Source organism: Hypomesus transpacificus, chromosome 17 (assembly GCF_021917145.1).
Source record: "Hypomesus transpacificus isolate Combined female chromosome 17, fHypTra1, whole genome shotgun sequence".
Classification (NCBI taxonomy): domain Eukaryota; kingdom Metazoa; phylum Chordata; class Actinopteri; order Osmeriformes; family Osmeridae; genus Hypomesus; species Hypomesus transpacificus.
The window spans coordinates 12,001,244-12,013,565 of NC_061076.1; positions in this window are offsets into that span (position 1 = coordinate 12,001,244).

Genomic DNA, 12,322 nt, shown 5'->3' on the forward strand with positions numbered 1-12,322 from the left:
AGTCTTTGGATCATTTTTCACGTGACCTGCATAGGCTCTGTAGCTAGAGGAAACGAATGATTAGTTCCTTCCCCGACTCGGTCTTTCTACGAGTCTTTGGATCCTTTTTTCACGTGACCCGCATTGTATTTTTTAGTAGAGGAAACAGTTTCCTTATTCCCTTTTGCGTGGCCGCTGTTTTAGTAAGACGTGAATGAATGATATTCGCTCAAGTCATCATACTGACTGGTTTTGTTATTTTCACTTTACATTTACACTTACAGTTTAGTGCAGTGTAATTGTTTGACGTGATAATTAAATGCTAGTGTGATAATACATGACCAAATCATACAAACTCATGATACATTATTTTAATGCAGGAATTTATTTTGAAATAGTATTTGCTGGTGCACATGTCATGCACTAACCTACAGTGGACGTATAGGGGCTATACGTCCTTTGCAGTGGACGTATAGCCCCCTAGCCCCCCCCCCCCCCCCCCCTGAAATGAACAAATGACTCAAAAAAAGATTCGTTCATTTTACTGAACGAGATTCAAAGAACCGAATCAGTAAAAAGAACCGAACTTCCCATCACTACTGGCCACTGGATTGCAGGGCTTGATATTAACTTTTTGAGGCTCTTGGCCTTTGGACAAATACATTTACGTTTCACTTGTCTATGCACAAAAGTCACTTGACCCCGATACCCTTAAATAGCCTGACCAAGTAATCGGACAAAACTAGCCTGGCTAACAGACGTCGCTTTCTCAGGCAAATAACGAATTAAACAGGCTTGGTTAAAGAAATCCGAGATGCTGGCTATCTTCATCAGGCTCGTATCTACATTAGGTAGTCCTTCTGGTGTAGAATGGAGTGAAATACAACATTGTGCACACTGCCAGTGAGAGAGTCTGACTGAGGCTAACATCAAAACAGTGTAACCGTGCGTGTCCACTACAGCGGAGCGGTGCGGATTGTCAGCTTCCAATCCATTTTCAATTAAACTGGGCTTTGACGCTTGCGAACGCTCCCACAATGCCCTACACGAGCGTCAACGCCCGGTTTCATTGAAAATGAATTGGAAGCCGACGCCAACGCGCGGTAACTGGATGCAGTCTCACTCAGATTGCCAGTTCACAATGCCACAAATCAGAAAAACAAGCGGACCAGCTGGCTAAAAGCAGAATTCCTATATCTCTTGAAAGCTGCCCTGCTCGACTTTTTAAAATGTAAAATTGACTGTAAAACTGTAAAATTATTAACTTTGTGACATGACGTAAAGACATGGTTGCCGCTCGACTATGCGGTCTGTACCTGGCGACATTCTCACTCAAATTTCAAGACCTTCGTGACCTAAATCAAAATTCTGATGCGACAGATTAATGGGTAATCGCTTTCTCTTTTAAAGGCTGTCCTCCTCAACCTTTTTGGTCTTTTTAAATCTAACTATTTGTATTATCTGTGTAAATGCTATCCTTTCCCGTTTTTTTGCAGCCACATTGCGCGCGCTTCCCGAATGTTTACAAACAAATAATTGGCCTATATGTCAAGATAACATCCAAGCTAACAATTTCGCCAAATCTGACTGCAGCTTTGTATACCATATGTACTGTGTTATGGTTGTTTGAGTTAAACAACTTGCTTAATGAATTCAATAGCTGTTAAATGTCAAATCCAACTATACATTTATAAAAGAGAGTTCCAATCAAATCTGAATTCTTTTTAAACCTAGAGGTTTAAAAGACAACCTTTGCCTAAACTGACATGCACCAACTCAGACAACTGAGTTTCAATATCCATTTACACATTTAGTTAAATTTTTTACTCTACTCTTAAGTCCACTTCCAATTGAAATTAAAGACCAAATTTACGATGGAAATACAAATCAAAAGTGGAAATGTACAGTAATCTTCCCAAACACTGATGTCTGTTCAATATGAACAGTATGGTAAAATGACAACAATCGGTTGAGTTTAAGAACATTGACTAAATGTGTGTAATGCGAAAGGATAACACAAAAATGTAATTGCTGTCCTAAATTATATTTTTTATTACACAATGGTGGAGCAGAAACTATTAATTCCATGAATCCCATGGAAACAAAGGCAAATGTGTGAGATGTACTGATGTGGAGCACAAATCATCCAAGAAGCAGTACTTCTCTTGAGAGGTTTTTATTCAGATAACTAATCATTGGATTCAGGTCAAAAGTCTATAACTTGAACTGGTTTCATTACTTAAGACACTATAAGTCAGCAGCTTGGCATGCTGGGACATGGACAGGATAACAAATGTAGACTTTCATCAAAGTAAAAAATGCTGGTTTGTCCTTTTTCATCAATATCCTCAAAAAAGCAGCCTGCAGAGCTACTGTGTCTGTGGGGTGACTGTCTGTCTCTGGAGGGGCAAGCAGGGCCTGCATGCAGGGGCAAGGAGGGCCTCCAGGCAGGGGCAAGCAGGGCCTGCAGGCAGGGGCAAGCAGGGCCTGCAGGCAGGCAGTCGATGAAGCCGTCCTGGGGTCAGGGCTGAAGAGAAGCTGTCCTGATTCTGATTCTGTCCAGCTAGAGGGGGGTAGTCCAGCAAGGGATCAGTTTTTCTCTCAGCATCCTCTGTTGAACTCTGTTGAGCAGGCCTCTGCATGACCCTCCAGACCTGTAAAAGTGAATAAAGGATCCATGTTGGTTGTGAAAAAATTAAGCTTTTTACATCTACACTTGACACAAACTACAGTTTTGACTGTGAAATGCAGTGGCATTACTTGAACTTGAATCCAAATGTGTTGAACTGATGACGACCCGGCCATGCAAAGTCACTCAAAACTTTTGGCTCGATTCCAGGCTCTGGCAAGAGTATTTAGCTCTAAACTGGTCAATATACACATCTGACCAAAGACCAGCTCGACCTTTGCCTGTAAACAGTGATTCTGACTGTCAGAGACCTTTAAATAGGCTGACCAAGTTAAACTGGCCTGGCTTACGTAGGTCGCTTTCTCAGGAAAATGAAATGAAATGAAATAGGCTTGTTCTGAAAGATCCTATATACTAGCTATCTTCAGTAGAGTCTTGTCTACAAAAAGCAGCCCTCCCTGAAGTTTTAGGACTAGAATTTAGTGAATTACGATATCGTTTACACACTGCCAGTGTGAGCGAGCCGAGTCTGTCACTGAGGCTAAGTCAAAACAATGTACCCCTGGGACGCAGTCTCACTCCACTTGCAAGTTTTCCACAAATCACAAAAATAATCGGACCATCTGGTTAGAAGCACAATTCCTACATCTCCTAAAGGCTTCCCTACTCGAGGTTTGGTAACAAACACATTTTTGGTGTCGACCAAACTGTGAAATGGTGAACTTTTGAACATGACGCAACCAAAACATGGCTGCCGCCTAAGCCTATGCGGTCTCCCTGGCGCATAGGCTTATTACAAAGACTTTCTCGACCCAAATACAAATTCCGAGCAGACAGGTCTGTGGGGAATTGCTTGTTCTCCTAAAAGCTGCCCTCCTCTACCTTTTTGATGAATTCGCCGAGATGCTACATGATTCAGTAATTACACAGAGGGAAAAAGCTAGTTAGCTACTTTTTGAGTTTGGTTTTCCGTCACTTCAAACTCACTATCTAACCTTCACCATAATTCAAGAGTAGTGCACTTTCACGAACCCAATCATTGATTCTAGCTTAAAATGTGTAAAAATAGGACTTACCGAACGTGGCTGCCTCCAACACGGCTTTCAGGTGATTCCAGTTGAAAACAACAATGGCTGCTAACATTTTTTTTATATTGGTAACGGCGAGCTGCGATTGGAAGTGAAATGAGGGTGAGGGTGGGGCTTGGTCAGCACACCATTTCCAGAAAGGATGTGTGTGCATCTCGCCAAGCTTGCGCGGTTGTCAGTAGGTTGACCACCTGTTCCTCTTTGCGCTGTATCACAGCATTTTCAATATGCGACGTGCGGAACAAGGGGTAAAAATGCTGTGCGACACAACGCAAAGCGGGACAGGTGGTCACCCTAGAGTCAAGGGGCAGGATGAGTCTGTGAGAATTTGGAGCGCGCGCACTGTGGAGCAATTCAATTAAATTCAATCATATATTGACATACCAAGGTGAAATTGTTTATGGTACTAGAGATTGATGTCGTATTGAACCCTATTAGGTTTGAAAATCAATCAGTCAAAATTATATTTGATTTATTAACAAAAAAAATATTGAGGCAATTTGGACTTTTACATAAATACACTTCTTTCAGCCATTTTGTATTGCATTTCTTATTCCATGTCACATCTGTAACTCATTTCAAGTCGATTGGGTCTATGGTTTATGAGTAGAAGGGTTTTGAAGGTTGTACCAAATTTGGACAGTACAAGAAAATGCATAAGTCTGACAATATGGGTCCTTGAGGCTTTTTTGTTCCCCATGAGTAATAAGGAATGTATACCAATTTTCAGGCATTTTGGAGTAATGGGGCGCTGGGGAAATCACGTAGACTTTGGGCGCGTTTTATAGCACCATTTATGGGCGCACATGGGCCACTAGCCGTCTGGGAGTAATTAGTGACCTGTTGTATCATTGGGCCAAATTGGAAAAATCGGGTGCAGGACTTTTTGAGCTATTGGGCCATTTAGTGGAGAAATATAATAATAATAAGAATGCTAACAAAAACAATAGGTTTCCTCCTACCGGAGGAACCCTAATAAGAATGCTAACAAAAACAATAGGTTTCCTCCTACCGGAGGAACCCTAAAAAGAATGCTAACAAAAACAATAGGTTTCTTCCTACCGGAGGAACCCTAATAAAACTACAAAATAAACAAGAATTAATAAAATGTAACACATAAGCGATAGTGCAAAACACAAGCCGCAATCTTTGCAGGACTCCAAAGCAAATCTATAAAAACAATAATACAACTACTAAAAGTTGTAAAACCCTTCTGAGATAAAAAAAATAGTTAAATGCTTTGGTAAAAAGGTAGTTTTTAAGCTGTCTTTTAAAAATGTCTAGCGTATTTGCCCCCCTAATATTTATGGGTACTTTGTTCCATAGTTTTGGGGCGTAATTGGCAAAGGCTGCATCACCAATCTTCTTATGACTGCTTCCGGTGACCTCTAATAGGCCTGCATTTGATGATCGCAGTGTTCTAGCTGGGGTGTAGTTTATAAGAGAGTTAGCAATGTAGCTAGGTCCTTGTCCGTGTAGAGCTTTTTATGTGAGGAATAGGACCTTAAAGTTGATTCTGAAGGTAACAGGGAGCCAGTATAAAGTAGCTATGACAGGACTAATGTGTTTTCTCCTTTTAGTTCTGGTTAATAATCTAGCTGCAGAATTTTGAATGAGCTGTGGTCTTTCAGTGGTTTTCCAGGGAAGACCAGCAAAAAGTGTGTTACAGTAGTCCAGCCGGCTGGATATAAAAGCATGAATTAACTTCTCTGCATCATTTTGGTTTATGAATTATGAATTTGGTTTACCTTTGCTATATTCCTCAGGTGAAAGAAAGCAGTTTTGGTCACTTTATTAATGTGACAGTTGAAATTCAAATCTGAGTCCAGGAGTACACCGAGTCTTGTCACCTCTGGTTTAAGACAGGGGGTTAAACCTCCTAGATTCTTAGTAAGCATCTCTCTTTTTGATTTGGGGCCACATAGTAGGACTTCAGTTGTATCTTCATTTAATTTAAGAAAGTTATCATTCATCCATTTGTTTATTGCCAACAGGCAGCTGGTAATGGAATTGATGGCCGTTGCATCGTTGGGTTCAGTGGATATATATAGTTGCGTGTCATCCGCATAGCTATGGAAATTCATGTTATGTTCTCTGATTATGTCACCGAGTGGTAACATATAAAGAGAAAAAAGTAATGGACCTAGGCAGCTTCTCATGTTTCTTCGACCTATGGTCTCCTAAACTGTGAGAGTCAGGTGGCTGAGCGGTGAGGGAATCGGGCTAGTAATCTGAAGGTTGCAGTTCGATTCCCTAAGCCAAATGATGTTGTATAGCTTTTCCAGTCTACTGATTAGGATGTCGTGATCAATGGTATCAAATGCTGCACTGAGATCTAACAGGTTAAGGATAGAGACTTTATTTTGCGCAGAGTTTAGTCTGAGGTCGCTAATTATTTTGGTGAGAGCAGTTTCAGTACTGTGATATTTCCTGAAACCTGACTGCGAGACTTCCAGAATGTTACTTTCTTCAAGAAAATAATTTTATTGGACTAAAACTCTCTTTTCCAGTACTTTACTAATAAATGGAAGGTTTTATATTGGTCTGTAATTTGCAAGTAGACTGTTATCCAATTTGGGTTTCTTTAATAGGGTCTTTACAACAGCTGTTTTGAAGGCATCTGGGAAGACACCAGTTCTAAGGGATGTGTTTATATTCTCTAACACCGGACCTGAGACACTATCAAACACTCGCTTAAAGAATGTTGTGGGTATAGGATCAATATCTGAGGTTGTGGAGTTAGATTCGCTGACAATTTTGGAAAGTTCACTAAGTGTGATACAGGTAAATGTGCTCATGGTTATGTTGCAGAATCTACGGATGTCAGTTTCGACCACACTATTACTAGTACTACCTCTGATCAAAGTTATTTTGTTCTTGAAGAAAAAAGCAAGCTATTCACATTTAACTGCTGAGGATGGAGGGGGGGCAGGAACAGTGTTTAACAGCTGGTCAATGGTGGAGAAAAGAACTCTGGAATTTCTGGCATTTTCTGTAATAATGTTGGAGAAATATTCTCTCCTCGCTAGACGGATGGTTTTGTTTTAGGTGGTTAGTGTATCTTTGTAGATATTGTAGTGGATAGTGATCTTTGTTTTCCTCCATTTTCTCTCTGCTGCACAGCATTTTCTTTTCGTTTCCCAACAAAAAAAAATCTCAGCCATGGGGAGGTTCTGCTTGTGCACTTCTTTTTGGTTTTCAGTGGTGCAACAGAGTCTAACACAGTTAATAGTGCATCATTGAGGTTCTCTACCATTAAATTCAGAGAGCAATCATGATTAGTTGGCTCATATAGAAAAAAAAATCAGAAAATGTCATCATAGCTGTATCGTCTAAATATCTTCTTTGGACTAAGAATCATTTGTGGTTTTTGTTGGGATCATTTCCACATTAAAAAGTATACAGTGATGGTCTGAGAGGAGTAGATCAGTTATTGAAATATTATTGATATTTAGTCCAGTTGTTATCATTAGATCTAGTGTGTTTCCGTGCCGGTGTGTTGGGTCTGTTATGTGTTGAGTTTAGGGGTGGAACGGTACATGTATTCGTACCGAACCGTACGGTAAGGGGGTCACGGTTCGGTACATGAAATTACACGGAGAATACACGGTATAAAAATTAATAAAACTCGCGTGCAAATTAATTAATGTAATGTGGAACTACTGTAAGATATTCGTGTTCTTTAGGGACAATCTGTAGCCCTGCCTTAGCTCTGAAACTGATTGGCGCCGCTACCTGTGTAGCCGAGCTGTGCCTGAGTGAGTCAGAGATAGCTAGCAGCAGCAGCACTAAAGACGTAGCCTATGCAACGCTAGTGCTAAATATGAATGTTCGTAGTGTAAGTATAGCGAAAAATAGCCTAAACTTTCCTAGACTTTTAGCTGCGGTACTTATGCTGAGGGCTCGCTGATATTGCTGTCTTACTAGAACGTGCATTTAGTCTAGCAGACGCTTTTATCCAGAGCGTAGTATGAGTTGTTGCTAACGTGTGCTGGCGTTGTATACACCCAATAAATTCAAAATGTTCAGGCCTCTCTAGTTTCTACTCTGCCACGATCTTCTGTAGCTTCTCAGCTAGGTGAGTGCTTGTGTGCTGCTCATACAGGGGCCGTGTCTGTCTAAAATGAACAATCACCGTGAGGTAGCTTTCGGTAGCACGAGAAGTCCAACCATCAGTCGTTAGTGAAACGGAGGGTGCTGCTGACAACTCGCGCTCCATCAACGTCGGTGTTTTGTTGTATATGAAAGGAACCAGGGCCGGCGTTGCTGCTACTGTATTCCTGCCTGTGTTTGAGCTGTTGCTCAGCTAGTCGCCTATCGTGTCGTGGTGTAGGAGGACTGATCGACAAGCGCATCATACATTTAGCTAAGACTTGCATGTACGTAGTTAGTCTGGAGCCCTGCTTCTGCATTTTTTTTTTTGCTTTCCCCCCCATTGTACCGAACTCGTACCGAACCGTGATGTCTGAACCGCGGTACGAACCGAACCGTGACTCCAGTGTACCGTTCCACCCCTAGTTGAGTTAGATTGAGGCTGTCAAGGAGATTTAAGAGCTCAATAGTTCTTGGGTCGGCTTTTTTTTTTACTTGGATATTTAAGTCTCTGTTTAAAACTACTTTGTCATATCTAGTGACACATAGTGACAATAGTTCAGAGAATTCTTGTATGAATATTGGCGAGTACTTGGGTGGCCGATATATAATAACAAAAATTATTGATTCGGTTTTGAGCTCTATAGCAAGATATTCATATGATGTGAATTCACCTAGCTCAGCGATTTTGAACAATATTTCAGAGGAGAAAATAGCTGCGACTCCTCCACCTTTTTTTGATTTCCTAGAAACTTGGTGAAAGCTGTAATCAGGTGGACAGGCTTCTATCAAAGTGGCTGTTGCCGTGTCATTGTTTAGCCAGGTTTCTGTTAGACAGACGCAGTCTAAGTGTTTTCTTTGACCAGATCATTAACTAGAAATGTTTTGTTATTTAGTGATCTAACGTTTAGAAGGGCCAGTTTCATCTGTGGGGTATTAACAGATAAAACAGCGGTTGATAAATCGGTTGGAATTATATGGATAGTTCTGTGACTTCTAACACTAGTTTCAGGTTTGTAACCATGCATTTTACCATGCCATTTTCTGTTTGTGATGATGACCGGTATGTCTAATGAAATAGCATGGTGGCTGTCCTAGCGTAGCTTTTCTTTGGGAAAGTCTATGTCACTGAGCTGTTCCATCACAAGGGAATTCATCCAGAGGGTGCAGATCTGTGCAAGGCCCATGTCCTTGCAGGAGGCTGTTTGAATGTTCTGTTCCATGGGAGGTTGTTTGGGATGCGTCAGTCAGCTTAGACACAACAGGGATAGGGAGAGAAACTTGATTTGTGGTCAGGAGCACATGACTGATGTTTGCTGTTAGTAGTCGAGATCCTCTACGGTTCGGGTGGAGTCTGTCAGCTTGAAAACGGTCTGCATAGTTCCAGAACACATTGAAATTATCGATAAATCTCAGTTTGTGTGCCAGACAGACAGATGCCAACCATGTGTTGAAAGATAGTAGTTGACTGAAAGCTTCTTTTCCTCTGCGAAAGCATGCAATTGGTCCACTGATGAATACATCTTGATATCTGTTGTGTGTTCATTATCTGGGTGAAATGTTTTTTAAGTATCTCAGTGCCAGTTTTCTTGTGTAGGATATTAAACGAGCCAGTGTGGATGATAATCTTAGGGTTGTTTGGTTTATTGTTGAGGATTGTTTGTACCTCTGACGACAGGTCCTCAACAGATGTTTTGCTAAGACAAATATTTTCTGTTTTTGCCAGTTTAACATGTGCTGTCATGGCATCTCCAAGATAGTGGCCTATGTGGTGTTGTGTATGCATTTCTAACGTTTGCCTTATTAGTAGCTGCAAAGCCAGTTCTTATCTTATTTGGGTTAGGAATAATAGGTCCTTGTGCTACACCAAGGTCAGCCACTGTGCCAGTGCTAGCAGAAGATTCTATAGTGGTAGCAGCGTTAGCTCCTCTAAGTGCTGATGGGCTGTGGGTAGTCTTAGCATACCTTGGATCTTGATAATCCTGTGATATTGTTGTCTGATTAGGCTTGATGGGGGGTCGAAACAGCGCCCCGAGTGGTCCGAGAGGGGCTTGGAGTGAAATGGGGGACTCCCGGTCGCAGCAGACGATGATGTGTTGGATTTGCATGTGTGTAGTAGCTACCATCATGGTGTGTCGGCGATCTGGGCCCTTCATGTTTGTTAGCTGCGTGGCTAGCACTCCTGTGCATCTTCACCTTGGATTCCACACACAAAGGAGAGAGAGTTCCCAGTGGTTCAAATCTATTTCTGAGTGTAACAGGAGGAGAGGTGATGCGGGAAGAGTGTATGCCTCGCTTTTTTTGCTGTTTATCCTTGGTGCCAGTCCCATCTCCGATGAAGGTAGAAGCGGCGCTAGGCCTCTTTGGTTAAGCGCCGAGAGCAGGCCATGACTCATGTGGTCCAGTGGAGAGAAAGATGGTTCCAAGGGTGGCTCATTAGCCGGTAGCTTAGCCGCCGGGCTAGGTAGCATGGAGTCTATAAAGTCTTTGGTCTCTCTGATATCTAAGAGGGTTCTGACTCTTAGCTCCAGTTCGACTATCCTCTGAGTAAGTTGTTTGCAGTCGCTGCAAGCCATAGTTCTACAGGGAACAAGCTTTAGCTTGCTTGCCTGTGGTCAGTCTGCAAGAGCAGCCCCAAATACTTATGTTCTCCTTGGGCTCCAGTCCCTCAGATTTTTCCTTTTTGTGGTTGTAGTCGATCCACCTGATTTTGAGTAATATCATCAAAAACTATCCAAATTACTGAAACTTCAGAGCATTTCTCAGTAAATGACTAGACAATACGATAGAAGCCAAGTAGGAAAGCAAGCAGGGAAGGTCAGGGGGAGGGGAGGGAAAGAAAATGCGACTGCCTTCGTTGAGAGCCAGCGAGAAGCTGGCGCTACAGGCCACGCCCCCACATTTTCAATGTGATGCCATTTGCATCCCATTTGTCCCAAAATTCTGAAATTCATTACTTATGCCTTATTAACCATGAGGAACAAAAAAGCCTCAAGAACCTATAACGGCCGCCATATTGGGTTTTTATGTACAATAAAGATTTGTCCAAAACCACAAAATTCATACGTGTGTAGGATACATGTCTTTCTATAGTTTGGGAAGCAATAAGGAATATATTACATAATTGCCAAATTATTAACATTTACTAAAACTTTACACCTGTTGCACATATTTCATGTGTCAATAAATAAGTGCAGCATTGACCTAGGGACTTGATCTGTTACACATACGAGGAAGATACAGCAACATGTTACCATGGCTAAAGGCAACTTCATATCTCCAAAAATGATTGAAATAAAGCTAATCAAATTTATCGCTAACGCTAAAATAATGCTTTAAACATCCGCCGGTCCAAAACTGATACTCTGATTCTATCAGGTTTATCTCTTGAGACTCTTGAGAATAAAATCTGAGTAAAAGTTGAATTTAAGACGAAAAGAAGATTTATTGTGAAAATCTGAAATATGCATGCTTGCCTAATTGCTAGAGGTATTTCCAATGAAATGTCTCCCCTTGCTCCTTAGCCCGCGCGCTCCAAATTATCACAGACTTAGGCCGAATCCCAATACTCCCAATACCGAATCCCAATACTCAACCAGAGTGTCCCATAAATGTAATATTTTCGGCTCAAATAATTGATTAAAAAAATTGACAGTTTTGTTTCGTGTTCTTACAAAGTCCTGTAAATATGTATTTGCAACCATGTTCTGAATTGAAACGTTTTTAAAAATCGTTAGTTTGCTACGCTAACATCACATTGCTGATTTGCACAACAGTCCCGTATTTCTTTGATTAGCCTTAAATGGACTCCATGCATGTGTACAGTTTTAACAAAACTCCATTAAGAAAAGGTGAAGCAAGTAAATAGTTTTTGTGTTGTGCAAGTGAAAATGAATGTGTTGTGCAAGTGGTAGGCCTGGGGCTTATTGAGGGCATAATTTAGTGTATTAGTGTATTATTTATTGTTATCTGTAATTTAAGAAGTTTTAGTATTAGGGTTTGTATAGTCGATTATTTATTGCTATCTGTATATTTAGGAAGTTTCACTTACTTGAGCTCAGCATAGATGTAAATTATGTTCTGTGTACTTATATGTTATGTTATGCCAGGTGCTTGCGTTGTCTTGTCTTAAGAATTTCAGTGCCCAGTCTGACCTTGTGTTGTTCTGTGTACCTGACAAATAAAAGACTTGAACTTGAACATTGTTATTACATTGTGGTAGCTGATTGTCAGGAATACACATGGATGTACTTGTCCTTCAAGTCCCACACAGATATTTTGTGGTGTATTTTACTTTATCCCTTGCTATTAGAAGTACAATAGTTGTGCATACACAGTGTTAGTCTTCATAACATTAGTTATGAATAATGACACAAATCTAAATCTGGTTACACTAAGAAATGTAGTGTGTAGCATTTCAAAAGTTTCATTCAGGGTATTGGAAGCTGCTTGTAATTCTCTTGAGTAACTGCAGGAGGAAGTCAAAACAAAGCCTATGACTAGAATAGTGCAAACAAAATTGACCTCAAACATG